We start from the raw sequence: 14021 nt of genomic DNA on the forward strand, positions 1-14021 counted from the left end.
ACCCAAGCATATACATAATTAAAAGTAAAGAAAAAAAAAACTAGGTGTGGTGGTGCACACCCTTAACCCCAGCACTCAGGAGGCAGAGGCAGACAGATCTCTATGAGTTCAAGGCCAGCCTGGTCTACAGAGTGAGCTCCAGGCCAGCCATAGTTACATAGTGAGACCCTGCCTTAACAAACCAAAACAACAATAAAAAAGAAATACTCAAAGGCCTGGACATTGTAGCCTCCAGAAGTATGAGAAAGAAATGATTTAATGAACCCTGAGTGTTTGTTAAAGCAGCCTAGGATGGCTATAGCCCTTTTCCAGCTGATTGACATACATTAGATTAGATTGCTCGTGTGATGACGGAAATCACTGGAGGAAATGACAAGCCATTTTAGGCATGCTACTACTGTTTAATAGTTCCGACTTTTCAGCTTTTTGTGCACAAGGATATATATATGATAGCTTTCCCAAATCAACTAGGGTATTTATGTATCATTTTCTCCCTGGCACCTGCCAGGTAGTCGATCTTACCTTTCAGGGTAAGTGTGTCTGTCCATCCATCTTGTGTTCAGCTTTGTGAATTTGTGCTGATGTTTTTGATAGAGATAACGAGTCCCGTTTGGACAGCAGTGAGCTCTCTGGGCTTCAAGGAGAGAAACGCACTTTTGGTCACCACCTTGTGTTGTACTGGAGAAGAAAGTCACTGCCTGGGAAAGGCATGTTTTAAGAACATCTTACAGTTTCTTTTATTAAAGTTTGCCTAATTGATTTCCCTAGGAAAGGCTGTTTGCAACTTCTATACACAGATGGGGTCCCCTCCCCTTAAAATCTCCTTAATTTCCCTGTGGGGATATGTTGGTTAAACCTTAATGGGCTTCGTGTTAAACCTTAATGGGCTTCGTGTTAATGTCACCACCAGCCTTCCTTTGTTTTGCTACAGTAAAGTGGTTTTTCTGATGGCTCAGAATTGAATGTCGCCGCTTGGGGAGAGGCGGGCTAAAGGGACCCATCGCAGGACACTGGCTCATGTCGCTGTGCCTGAGAACTTCAGTAGTTCCACTCGATGTGATCATGTGACTTAATGTCAGCTTTCCGCCTGCCTTCCCACTTGTCAAGACCTGAGAGCCGCTCTCACCTGGGGGAGAAAGGAATACAGTGCCTGAAAGAGACTGGGTCTAGGTGGAGTTTCCAGAGGAGGCTTTAGAAGCCTTCTCCATCCTCAGCCGAGGCCTTGCAAAATGAGGAGCTCCAAATGAGTAGCAGAGCCAGGTGGCAGCAGGAAATGGGGTCCCATAGTGACAGGCAGGAGTTCCTCCAGGTGTAAAATCGCTTTTCTTTCTCCTCCCCCCACTTTCTTGCTTTTTTTTTTTTTTTTTTTTTTTTTTTAAGGCAGGGTCTCCATCTATATAACCTGTGGTTGGCCTGGAACTCACCACTTCCCCTGAGTGCTGGGATTAAAGGTGTGTGGCACCATGCAAGATAAAATAGATACTTTCTCCTTGTCATTTTCAGTGGAGTTAAGACAATAGAAAAAGGTTCTTAATTTTTTATACTGTAGTGAACTTTTATGTTTTATTATCAGAAGTACCCAGGATATGACAATATAAAACTACCGGGAGAGTGGGTGCTTTGTGTTGTTTTTAATAAATGCTTAGCCTTGCCTGTTGATTAGTTTCTTCTAACAGTTAGGGATTTTTGAGCTTTGGAGAGAGTTGTAGATTCATATGCAGCTGTAATGGTGCGCACATGGGAGGAGCTAGGCAAGGGCACATGGGAGAGGATGGAGGGAAAATGATCTAATTATATTTTATTTAAAATAAATAAGAGATAGCACATGGATCCTAAACACCCTTTACCTGGTTACTCAGGGAAAATGCCTTGTAGACATTGACCTTGGCACAGTCTGCTGTTGGATGATGCTATCAGGTGCTATCAGTGCAAGCTTGCTTTGATTGCCACATCTTTTCCTCCGGCTCTAACCCTTGGCAACCACTAACTAGGCTCTTCTCTAGATTTGTAATTTGGTCATTACAGAATGTTATATAAGTGGGTTGACTTTTTTCACTGGGTTTAACTCTCTGGAGATTCACCTAGGTTGTTGGTATTATCAATAGGCTTTTTTTAAATGTCTTATCTTTTGACAATTTTATACACATGAATATATATCTTGATTCTTTCTACCCCAACAACTCTTCTCTCCCACCACCCCTGGATGTCTCCCGACATGTCCCCTTCCCACCTTCATGCTCTGTCATATCACCCCCATCCCCCCACCTTCCACCCCCTGCCCCATCCCCACCACCCCCATTACCACCCCTACCCCCGTGCACACATGCACACTTGAGTTTCCTTTTTTGTAACCCAGCAAGTCTAGTTAATGCTGCCTGCTGGAGCATTAACTACTGATGTTGACTTGATCCTTCGTAGGTCTTGAGCAAGTAACTATAGCTACAGTGAGTTCATGAGTACAATTCATGCCATGTCCAGAAGCTAGCATTTCACAGCACCCTTTGGCTTCTCCATTCTTTTCTTTCCCTCTTCCCTGATGTTTCCGGATCATTTTGGGTGATCACCCTGTTTAGGGTTATCATTGCAACATTAACTGCTCAAAGAACCTATTCTGGCCAAGGTTGAAAGCAGCACTTATCAGTGGATATAAACATAATGAATTTAGGAGGCAGCTTGAAAACATGTCCATTTAGCAGAACAGCAGCACCAGATTCCCTCTCCACCAGACTCCAAGGCCTTAATTTTAACCCACCCTGAGCCATGGGTTTTTGACCAGATTTCCCTCATATTGAATCAGAAAGTGGTTGGTTGCCTCCATAACCTTTATACACTGTTTTCCAGTAGGCATTCCTACCTTGCCAAGCTGGTTAGTAGTCTTGTTCAAGGTTTGCTGTTGGATAAAACCATTGATCATGTTTCTCTTCCAGTGGCCAAAAGCACCTTCTGGCATTATGGAAGCCAGCAGAGGACAAAGTCTTAGATCAATTCCAGCTTGACTTCTCTAATGTCCTGCAACAAAATGTGTTGTATCTTTAGCAGTATCTTACAGTCTAGCTGTTGGGTAACCAAGAGCAACACAGATAATGCCTTGCTTGCATTGTTTGGGGGCCTTGCTGAGTAACAACTCATGGGAAGTATCCCATGCCTGTTTTTTTTGTTTGTTTGTTTTATTTTTACTAATTTCTGAGTAATGTTCCATAATATGGACATATTGTTGTTCCATTAAAAACATCATAGTTTGATGAAGCTTCCATGCGTGTTTGTGTGAAAATAAGTTTTACTTCTCCCAATGTTCAAGGAATTCATCTTGGCAATAGAGTAGTGTATAATTGTGGGTCTCTACAATAGTTTCTGTAGTTTGTAATTTCCAGATAGAATGTTAATAGTCAGCTCTTCTCTCAATATTTCTACCGCTCTAAATATTATCCAGGTGATGGTCTTTAGAGAAATTATAATACACATCTACCTTTATTTCTTTCGTATTGATTTGTAGAAGTTTACATAAATACCAAAAGGATTTAAGCATTTAAGTACCTCCTTTAAAACCTAAGAAAAAATATTTGGCTATATAATTTTGGATCATGCAATGTCCTGAAAAAAACTGTAATGAAATCAAGTGATGATAGCTTATTGCATGCTGTACTCAGTAACATATGTAATGCCTTTCCGTTCCGTTCCTGTCACATCACAGTTTGTTGATTCTTTGGTTAGTTGATGGACTTTTGAGTTGCTTTAACTTTGGGGCTGTTGGAAATAATGGATTTTCATTCTCTTGTGTGAATATCTAGAATTGCTGGGCAACATGAAATTCTTCCTTGTTTTGAGAACTTGATCAACTGTTTTCTGTAATACATAAAGTTAACATGAGTATCTGAGCCTGGTAGAGGCAGGTGGGTCTCTGGATGTTTGAGCCAGCCTGGTCAATGTAGTAGTTCCAGGCCAGCCAGGGCTGCATAATGAGACCCCATCTCAAACAAAACATTGGCAAACTGAACAACAACCCCCTCCCCCACAAATATTCCAGGTTCCCCATATCTTTGCCAACACCTGCTTTTGTCTGCCTTTAGTACAGCTTATCATAGCGTCTGTTATGAATCTTTTTTAAAGAGAGAGAACCGTTACAGCAACCCTGCTTTCCACCCCTTGATGTGACAACCACTGTGACTCCCCCTTGGTGTGACAACCTCTGTGACTCCCCCTTGGTGTGACAACCTCTGTGACTCTGCTTAGGTTGAAATTCCCCTGTGAACCCAGCTCACTGCCTCTGGGCTTCTGTGAAAGAAGAGGGCAGAAAAACAACTTGTATTTTTTTTTTCTGTTAAAAATAAAAGAATTGTTGTTAAGACACAGAACAGCATGGAAAACTTTTTAATTTTAGATGGAAAGTTTTCTTTTTTTAAAATAATTCAGGCCCTCTTTTGTGGCACAAAGAGCTAACAACTAGGGCTTCTCATGGAACATACATCAGTTTGGGGACTTTGCAGGATAGATAGCGGCCCTGTATAATGCATGCTGGGTATAATAAGTGAGGCGGGGCAGCATTAACATACATGAGAAATAATTCCTATACTGGTAGGGTTTTGTTTCGCTTGGAGAGATGGTTTGAATAGAAGTGGTCCTCCTTCCTCTTAGCTGGTAAAATTACAGCAAACAAGGAATTGTGCCAGGATGTGTTGGAATGAAAAACAGCTTGTCCTTGAGACTGCTGTCAGAGGCTAGGCTTTGTCAGGGTAATACAATATACGGATGCAGCGTGGGTGACTAAGCATCAACAGCTGTAGCTGTAGGGGTTTTGTTAGAGTTCAGAAGCCCATTCATTCATGAACCAGTTACCAAAGTAGACCGCTCCTCGAGAGCTGTGGAGCTGCTCAGAAGGATTTCTCAGCCTCCAGAAGAATGACCCTGAACTTCTAGGGATGGGTTCCAGACATCTATCTGTGTGTTAAAGCTCTGGGTGGCTGTGAGGTGCAGCCATGTTTGAAACGCTATTGCTAGGAAACTGGGAAGTCACAGGGTGCATTCATTTCCTCACGGGCAGTCACATGCACATTCAGCTCCTCTATAAAGATACAGATAAGAGGGTTTTATTGCTGTGAAGAGACACCTTGACCATGGCAACTCTTAAGAAGGAAAACGTTTAATTGGGGCTGGCTTATACTTGGGGTCTAGTCCATCGTCGTCATGGTGGGAAGCATGGTTCGGTGGGCAGAATGGACACGGTGCTGGAGGTAGCTGCGAGTTCTACATGGGGATCTGCAGGCAGCAGGAAGAGAATGCCACACTGGCCCTGCCTTGAGCATTTGAGACCTCAGAGCCCAGTGGCACACTTCCGCTAACAAGACCACACCTCCCAACAGTGCCACTCCCCGTGGACCTATGGGCCATTTTCATTCAAAACATCACAGTGCATTCCAGAGGCTTCCCTCTTGAAGAGCTCACACCTAAGTGGAAACTGGACAGATGACCAGATAGTAAAACACCGTTTTGTCACTGATTGAAATACAGTGGGAATGATGGTAGCATTGCAGAGCTTTCTGAGTCCTCTATTACCACCCATCTTAGGGGAACACAACTGTTTTTTTGGGGTGCGTTTATATGTGTATATGTTGTAATGTGGCATCACTTAAAATTACATTATTTCTGTATATTCTAGAGGTCTGTATTCAGCAATGCTGACAACTATTATCTTCATCATCTTAGTGCATTCGAGAGGGTGTTCTCTTGGAAGGCTGTCTGGGTGTTTTAAGGGTGATAGGTAGGCTGTAGAGAAGAAGACCCAGGCTGAGTGTCTGAGTGCATGACCACTGGCAGCTCACCACCACCCTAGGTAAAATGCTTCTTGACCTGAGACAGTGATGTCCAGATAAATCCACAGCAGCTTAGCCTTGGAGTTCACTACTGGTTTCTTGTATGATCTCATGGCTGCATGGGAGCTGTGGCTCACTGCTGTGAGTTGCCCGGCATCAAAGGAAGAGAATGTCACACTGCCTGTCCCAGGCCAGGAAAAGATCAAAACTGAAAACATAGTTTCACACCATCACCATGTCAAAGAACTTGAGTCTTCTTGGCCAGGGAGATGGCACTGATTAAAAGCACTTACTATTCTTAAAAAGGACCAAGGTTTAGTTCCCAGTATGCATATTGGGTAGCTTACAGCTACCTGCAGTCCTAGTTCTGATGCCCTCTGGCATCAGAGTTCTGTGTAAATAAACTATACATTAACTCATGCCAGGTATACAGACATACAAAAGCAAACCCACCCAGAGTTTAATTAGGGAATTAAATTAATTAATTAAAATTAGTGTAACTTAATTAAAATAGTAAATTAGGGACCATCTGTATAGAAAATTAAGAAATCCATTATGTATTTAGCGTTTGCTGGTTGTGAGGAGTAAGAGGCAGATTGGACACAGACTTAAGTGTGCTCTGTAATGAGGGTGAGATAGAACCTTATCTACATTCTTCACAGAGAAACTCATGATCAGTATCCCCTCAGTGTTCCAGTTCACCTAGAGATTTCTTGCAGGTCCCATGATTCAAGTATCATCATTGCTTGTGATTCCATCTACAATAGAATAACAGAGACCCCAGGCTAAGCAGGTTTCACTGCCCATCGCCTTGCCTCGTAGGGAATTCCAGTTTATGGCCAAGTTCATAAACATTAGGTATACACTTGATCAGTGTTGAGTCTTTGTAACAATGGTGATAGTATTCATTTTTGCAGCACAGTGTGATACACACTATTTTAAGCCTTTTACCTAAGTTGTCTCACTAGGTCACACAAGGGGCTAATTATCTTCATTTCACAGACTAGAGAACTACGACTCTAAAAGACGAGTAACTTCCCTAGGTCACCCTGCTGGCAAGACAGGCACTTGAACCCTGGCTGGTTTGCTTCAGTGTTTGTTGGGCACTACTACTCTTTCAATCCTGACTGGCCGGCACATTGCTTGCTACTTTGTGTCTGCCTCTGTCATTTTGCTAAGAAGGCAGTGCTACTGCTTTGCCCACAGCAACTCAAGAACTACGCCAGCTTGAGTCAGCTCCATTTCAAAATGCTGGCAGAAAGGCAGCCATGAATCATGCACAGAGGCAAATCCAGTCATGGGGTGGCCGGATTCCCACGCTGATGCATGGGTTACATTGCTGCACTGTAGCTTCGAGGGCAGTGATTGGGTTATTGTGAGAATGAGTTCTAGGCCCACCTGCTGCAGTCTGCAGTTCACTTGCCAGCAAGGATTCTGTGCATAAGGTATTGTCTTGCTCCAGGAGACAGTGTGTGTTTTGAGGAAGCCAGTTCTTGGGTTTAAAGTGGAAATGAAGTTGGTACTGTTAAGAGGAAGTAGAAATGAGTCCATGTTAGAGACTTAAAGGCTAAAATCCCTGTTACAAAAGAGAGGAAGAACCTTGGTCGTGACGGCACACACTATTAAGAATTCACATAGAATTTAATTCCAGGACCATTTTACTTTCCCTTTCAGACTGCTGATTTTCTTACATCTGAGTTTCTTAGAATATTTATGTATTGCTTTTTAGAACCAGAAAAGCACATTTCTTGTGAGTGGAAAAGAAGTTCCTTTCGATTTTGAAAGGGTCCGTGTGCACATGAGTGCCAGTTTGTATTTTTAGAGTCGTTTCATACCTCGCAGAATGTTTTTTCCAAGCACATTACCAAGAGGAGAGAAGAGCACCGAGGAAGGGCTCCCTGGGAAATGGCCTCTAACTAGGATTTTAGGAAGCCTTTGTTGTGGGAGGGTCTGTCTCCCTCTTTCCTTTATAATACAAGTGTATCTTTCCATCTCTGGTACCATGTTTGTGGACTACTCTCCTACTCAGAACAAACTGGAAGAATTCGTTCATTAGTCTAAGGTACAGTGCTAAGTTTCATAAGGCCTGACTTGAAATAACCAGGTTCTGTCACTTAGACGTTGCTCTCTGCTGAGTGCAGAAAGCAGAGCTATGAGAAGCTGTAGAGAAGCTATTAATCAGTGTGGGCTTGGAGGAAAGAGAAAGGCTTGGAAGGGAGGGGAAAGCAGAGTGGGGAGGAGGATTGCAGATGACTCCTAAGAACTGGGAATGTGGGTAAACCCTTGCAATTCCAGTGCTCTGGAGGCTGAGGCAGGAGGATCAGAGGTTTGAGGCCAGTTTGGGCTACCTCGTCTCAAAATAAATAAGCAAACCCAAATTATTAGTACCACAGACCACAACACAAAGCAAAGCCAGTGGGGGTAACTATTAGTTTAGGAAAATGTCCTCTAGCAGTGTTTAGAATAGTAGTCCTACACCTTCCTTTCTGTGTACTGGTGCATTTGTGAGTCCTGGAGATCAAGTAGTTCAGGGTTTCATGTGTGCCAGCCAAGTGCTCTGTCGATGCAGTATGCTTCAGCCCCCAAAATAATTCCTTTTTTAATCCCCCCTCTCTTTCTTTGTAATAGGAATTGGAGATGGAGGCTTCCCATTTGAAACACCTAATCTTATTTTGGTGTAAAGGAATACTTACTGATTGTGGCAACATTTCAAACATGTTTGTCCCAGAATTGTCCATTTTATCCTAACAGTAGGAAGGTTTTATCTTCTTAATAATGGCCTGATCTGTGACCCTAATTTGAAGAACATACCCATGCCTTGTTCTTGTAGTTACTGATCTGAGACACTGAATGGGCTGTGCTGGTTTTCTTTCTGTTTGGCAGAAAAAGGATGCTACCAGGGTGGTAACGAGAGTTATAGTCTTTGAGTGAGGGGAGAACATATGGGAATTCTACAGCAGACAATGTGTAGCTCTGCATATGTGGGAACGGAGGCACACAGTTGGAGGAGGATGGAGAGAATGTGGCGGTTTCTTTTTCTGTAGCCAAGATTTAACCCAACCTTACTATTTAAATGCCAGAATTTTTGAGGAGTTCTGTTGTTAGGTTACATTCGTGTCCTGAAGCTTGTTAGTGCTCTAGGGTTTTTCCCCTTGTAGACTTGTGTAGTTAACATTTCTGGTTTTGTTTTTGAGGCAGGGCCCTTCTATGTAGAGAAGGCTGGCTGGGAACTCAGAGCACCACCATGCCCTGAAGCTGTATTTCTCTCTCTCCTCTCTCTCTCTGTGTGTGTTTGTGGGCAGCCAACATGAAGAGTGTTCCATGTCTGCTGACCCTAAGTTGACCATTCAAAGGGATGGATGAACCTGAGTTCGGGTTGTTAGGTACCAACCTTCTACCTTGCAGGTCATAGGTTTGTTAACTCAGCTTAGTTGGCTGTTTGTAGGTGAACTTTGACCATTCAAAAAAAAACAAAGCCCAATGTGATGGGGTTGCCTGATTGTCAGCTAAACTTCCAGGATGTATTTTAAGCCAAAAGGAATTTTACTAGACTGATTTCACAGAAAAGGAGAGTGTCACCTTTACAGTCAGATAGGCAGAATTTCTAGAATGTCTGTGGCATGGATGGACCAGCAGGTGGGCTGGTTGTGGGTTTGGGGCTTCGGCTGTCTTTGCTGTGATTTGTACTCCAACTCTTCGATGGACTTTTACAAAGTCTTACCTGTCCAGGCAGATGGCCTTAGGGCCCCTTCCTCTCCTTACTTGGCGCTTGTTCTCTCCAGCAGGTAGACTGCCCGGGAGAGAGCTCACACACTTCACACCAGCCTGTCATTACTCAGCAGTCTTTGCCCTTGCTTTCACCCAGCCCCCCTGCCACACTTCTTTTCCCCTTCTTGGAAGCCCAGTGGGAAGCAGGCAGAGGGGATGGGTCCACTGTAAAACCTGTTGGAGGGTAATTTTTCAAGTTTTGAAGATGCTTCTAGTAACTGCTCACACTACATTCAAAGAGTAGTGAGGAGATAGATGGAGGATGGGTTTTCCACACCTGCACAGCTGGGGTTCTCTTTGGAGATGTGGCATGCCCTCTTGGGTTTAGAATTTATAGTATTTATGCTGTGATGCGTCTGATCTTTCTTTGAATTCAGGCCTAAGGATTCTAAATTCTAAGCACTTGCTGGAGGTGACTTACGTGATGCGCCTAAAGTCTCCCTCCCCTCACGCTCTCGTCAGCTATCCCTTTAAATACAGGGAGTGCCAGCCTCAGTGTTCCATAATGTGATATTAAAGTGTGACACAGTATAGTCTCATGATTGCCAAAAGTGGTCTAGAATTTTACAGTGGGAAATGTGTGTATAAAAAAAGGACCTCTTAGCCGCACCTGGTGGTGCATACCTGTTTTCCTAGCACTTGGGAGACTGAGGCGGGAAGATCTCCAGTTTGAGGCCAACCTAGGCTTTTGTGTCTGTTATGGGAAAAGTGATTCCCTGGGATCTTCTAACTTCTCACCCCCCACTCACATTCTTTTTTCTTTGTCCATGCGATTTATGTGTGCTCTCGAACTCCTGAATAGTTTTGGGGGTACTGTTATGGTTGGAATTTTAAAAATGGATTCTGGTACACTTAGCTATGGCCTGCAGTTTCCATGAGGCCATCTGGGTTGAGCGGAGGTCAGAGACTCCGGAAAACAGGCTTTGGTTTGGTGTCAGCAGGGTGTAGTTTCTGGGGACAGTAATCCATTCTTGTCATGTCCCTCTTGTCAGTTTGGGGGGAGCCAGGCAGATCAAAGGAAGGCCTACTGTTCGCTGCACAGAGGATCAGAACTCCTCCTCCAGAGGGTCCCGGTGCTTGGGTTGGTCCTACCAGCACAGTGGTACAGAGCAGCTGTGCTCCCACTTGGCCCTGCACACTTGAGAAGTCATGTCACTGGGCCACGCAGCTTGGAAGCTGGAAACTGCAGCAGATAGGCAGACGGCAGACCTGGCAATGTGACTGGACATCATCGCAAATTGGGTCATGGCAATAGCTAGGCAAAGTGTCGGGGGTCCTTCAGTATCCCATGCCTACGCAAGAGTGTAGCCCACAGGCCACTCAGCAGTAGGCCAGTCCAGCCTGGCCGTGAAGACCTTTTGTACCATTCACGTGGCACAGCAGATGGGGCTCCTCGAGGGAGATGGCCCTGCAGAGGGCACGGTGCCAGCAGGTCGTCTGCAGCCAGCAGCACGGGGACAGAGGTGGTGTGAGCGGCTGAGGATTGGTGCCTCTCCACTTTTCCAGGTCACTCGACACATGCTGTCTGCCTGACTGCCCACTGCTGAGCCGGGTCAGGTGCACCGAGCCCCGGAGCCATTGTGTTCCTCTGTACTGAGTGCACTGCCCTTTCTGTCGATGGGCACAGGGCTGGCTCTTGCATTCAGGCCCCCTGTTGCTGCCAGCTCCTCAGGGCAAGCCTCTGTAACTCTGCTTTTGAAAATAAATCTCACTCTGACGTTCATTCCATCCCCCTTCCCTGCTTTAGTCTTCTTGTGAAAGTGTATCATATTTCATGTATGTATCTGTCATTAATGCGGTTGTTCCCCTTATCCATCTGGATCTACTTCACGACCCCCACTGAATGCCAGAAGCCAGAGACTATATGAAACCCTATACATGCTGTGTTTCTCTCTCTCTCTCTCTCTCTCTCTCTCTCTCTCTCTCTCTCTCTCTCTCTCTCTCTCTCTCTCTCTCTCTCTGTCTCTCTCCCTCCCTCCCTCCTTCCCTCCCTCCATCCCTCCATCGCCTCCCCTCCCCTCCTCTCTCCTTTACCCTCTACTCAGATACACTCACGTTATAGCAAACTTTGACTTTTTCACATAAAGCACACTTTACAAGGCGTATTTTGACATCTCCAGATTGCCAGCATCTGTGTTCTTTAGGTCCATAAATAAAGGGCGTGTGAGCAGCCAGTCTGGGAAGATGTGACTAAGTGGTTGTCCCACTGGTAGTTGGTGGGGATGTCCTGGACAAAGCAGTTTGTGCTCCAGATGGGATGATGTGAGTTGTGCCTCTCTCCCCGGGGTGTTTTACACTCAAAAGCCAGGAATTGTTTTTGCTACTTTTACTGTAATATTTTTGGACTGCAGTTGACTGTTGGCCATTAAAACCATTTAGATTGTTAGTATGTGTTCATAGTATTTCTTCCTCCCCAGCCTTGAGTTCTATTTCCTAAGCTGCTGTATCTCTTAGGGTTTTAAGGCCTCAGAGCCTAGCACCTGGTGTAGACAGTACATGTAAGTGTAAACGAAAAAAAAAAAAAAAGAGTGGCGTGGATTGCTGAGTAGTGACAGAAGTATAGCATCCAGTGTCTTTGGTGACGTCTGCCTTAGCCCTTTTTAAGAACAGGCAGCATCAGCTGTGAAGAGCATATGGGCACACCCAGCTGTGGGTGTGTTGGGAGAGTCAGGGAAGATGCCTGACATGTCAGTCAGGCTGGTGAGTCATGGGTCGGCCCCCTCCCCTACAGCCAGGGCCTATGATGCAGGCACACTCCCCCCAACCCCCCTACCCCCGCTTCCCTTTCATCACAGGACCAGCAAGCCATTCTGTGAAATGCATCCCTCTTGACCATTTCCCACGTCTGTTCTTTCAAAGACCATTTGGCTGCTTTTTTTTTTTTTTTTTTTTTTTTTTACTGTGTTCTAAGGTAGACTGGGAAAAGTTAGTTCTGCAGACCTAAAAGTCAGACAGTTGAGAAGAAAGGATGTTCTCAGAACAGATGTGGCATTCTGGCAGTCTCCTCCTGGGTGTGCTTTTGAAGGGAGCCCCTGTGCACACCAGCTCCTGCAGGCCTCACAGCAAGCAGTTAAATGATGCAGGACCAATGCCCTCTTCAGTGTCTCCAAATACTAAAAACACGAGTCTTTTGGGCAGCTCTCTCGCTGCTAGGTTCAGTACTTGTGGATTGAAGTTTGACTTACGTTTAATCAAGCTGCTTTTCTCTGGCCACAGCAGCCTAGATTCTCAAACTGGACTCTGTCCTAGGCTGTTGTCCTTGGAATAGTGGGTCATTCAGAGCAGTTCCCAGAACTTTTTTTTTCCCAATCCACTTATGGCTCTCAGCCCTGCCCAACCTCCCCCCCACACACAAGCAGTTAGCATTGTATTGTTTTTTAAAGCCTTTCTGTTTCCAGCTTTCCTTTGAGTTTTATTCCTACAGAGTAGCATTTTGTGTGCACACAGCTGCCTCGGAGGTACATGCTGATAGCTGCTGTCTTTAAGACCTGGGTTCCTGGGTTCATCCCTGTTTGCACTCAGTTGGACTCAGAAGGCAGTATTTAGTGTTTCCATCCAAGTCCCACCTTTATTTAGGATAATTTCTTGTGCTTACAAGTTGCTCTCCTGAACTGCTACCCATACTCTTATCCCCCAAAGGTTTGGCAATACTTAGAAATGGTTTTGGAGGTTATCAGTGATAGTGTTCACCAGACAGGGATTGGGGGTCCGGGGGTGGATTAATGATCCACCATGCACTGGACAATGATCGTTTCCCTCACAATGTCAGTGGTACCCAGAGCATACAGACAGCTGTGGCTGACTGGTAGCAGACATAGGAGGGCTTACTACCTGCGCCAACACTGCCTTAAAGGACTTACACGAAGTAAATAAAGCCTGTCTGTAACCATCCAGTCTTCAAGGCAGTTACTCCACCATTCCCTCACTTTACAGATAGGAGGTTAAACAATCTGCTTGCCACGTCTTGAGTAAGTAGAGAAATGGGTTTCAAGGCCTAGTTGGCTTTTAAGGCACCCAGCCCCAGCTCGCTCTTGCTTTATCCCTTCAGTGTAACCCTTCATTAACTGAGAAAGAATGCCCATCGGGTAGTAAGATCTAGAGGTAAAAATGCCTTGGGGGAAGGAGACTGTTGAGTAGCTACAGTCCTTGTTTCAGAACCTATCCCTGGGAATGGATGTTGATGCTCTCAGTTTCTACCACAGGCTGAGGGGGAGTCAGTGCCTCCCCAAAGCAAGAGAGACGCTGAGACACAACCCAGGGGCTACTGCATCCCATTTCTCTTTACATTTTGCCTCTGGGCTTTTGCCTTTCTTTATTCTATGTATCTGTCTTTTCTTCTATTCTGTAGCTGGCTGTGTGGCTGGCCCTCGGTGTCCTCCTCTCCTTCTCCTTTTCTGGATCCTCCTTCCTCTTCTATGTGTTTTCTTGGCCTGGCAGCCCTGTTTA

The 14021-nt window shown here is 45.0% G+C and overlaps 1 protein-coding gene across 3 annotated transcripts in view; it reads left to right on the forward strand.

Annotated features, from left to right (window-relative positions):
* The window catches only part of Elovl5 (ELOVL fatty acid elongase 5), a 58935-nt gene that overhangs the window by 23037 nt on the left and 21877 nt on the right, over positions 1–14021 (forward strand). The window lies entirely within an intron of this gene.

This window comes from Mesocricetus auratus, unplaced genomic scaffold (genome assembly GCF_017639785.1).
Source record: "Mesocricetus auratus isolate SY011 unplaced genomic scaffold, BCM_Maur_2.0 Super-Scaffold_100691, whole genome shotgun sequence".
NCBI classification, from domain to species: Eukaryota; Metazoa; Chordata; class Mammalia; order Rodentia; family Cricetidae; genus Mesocricetus; species Mesocricetus auratus.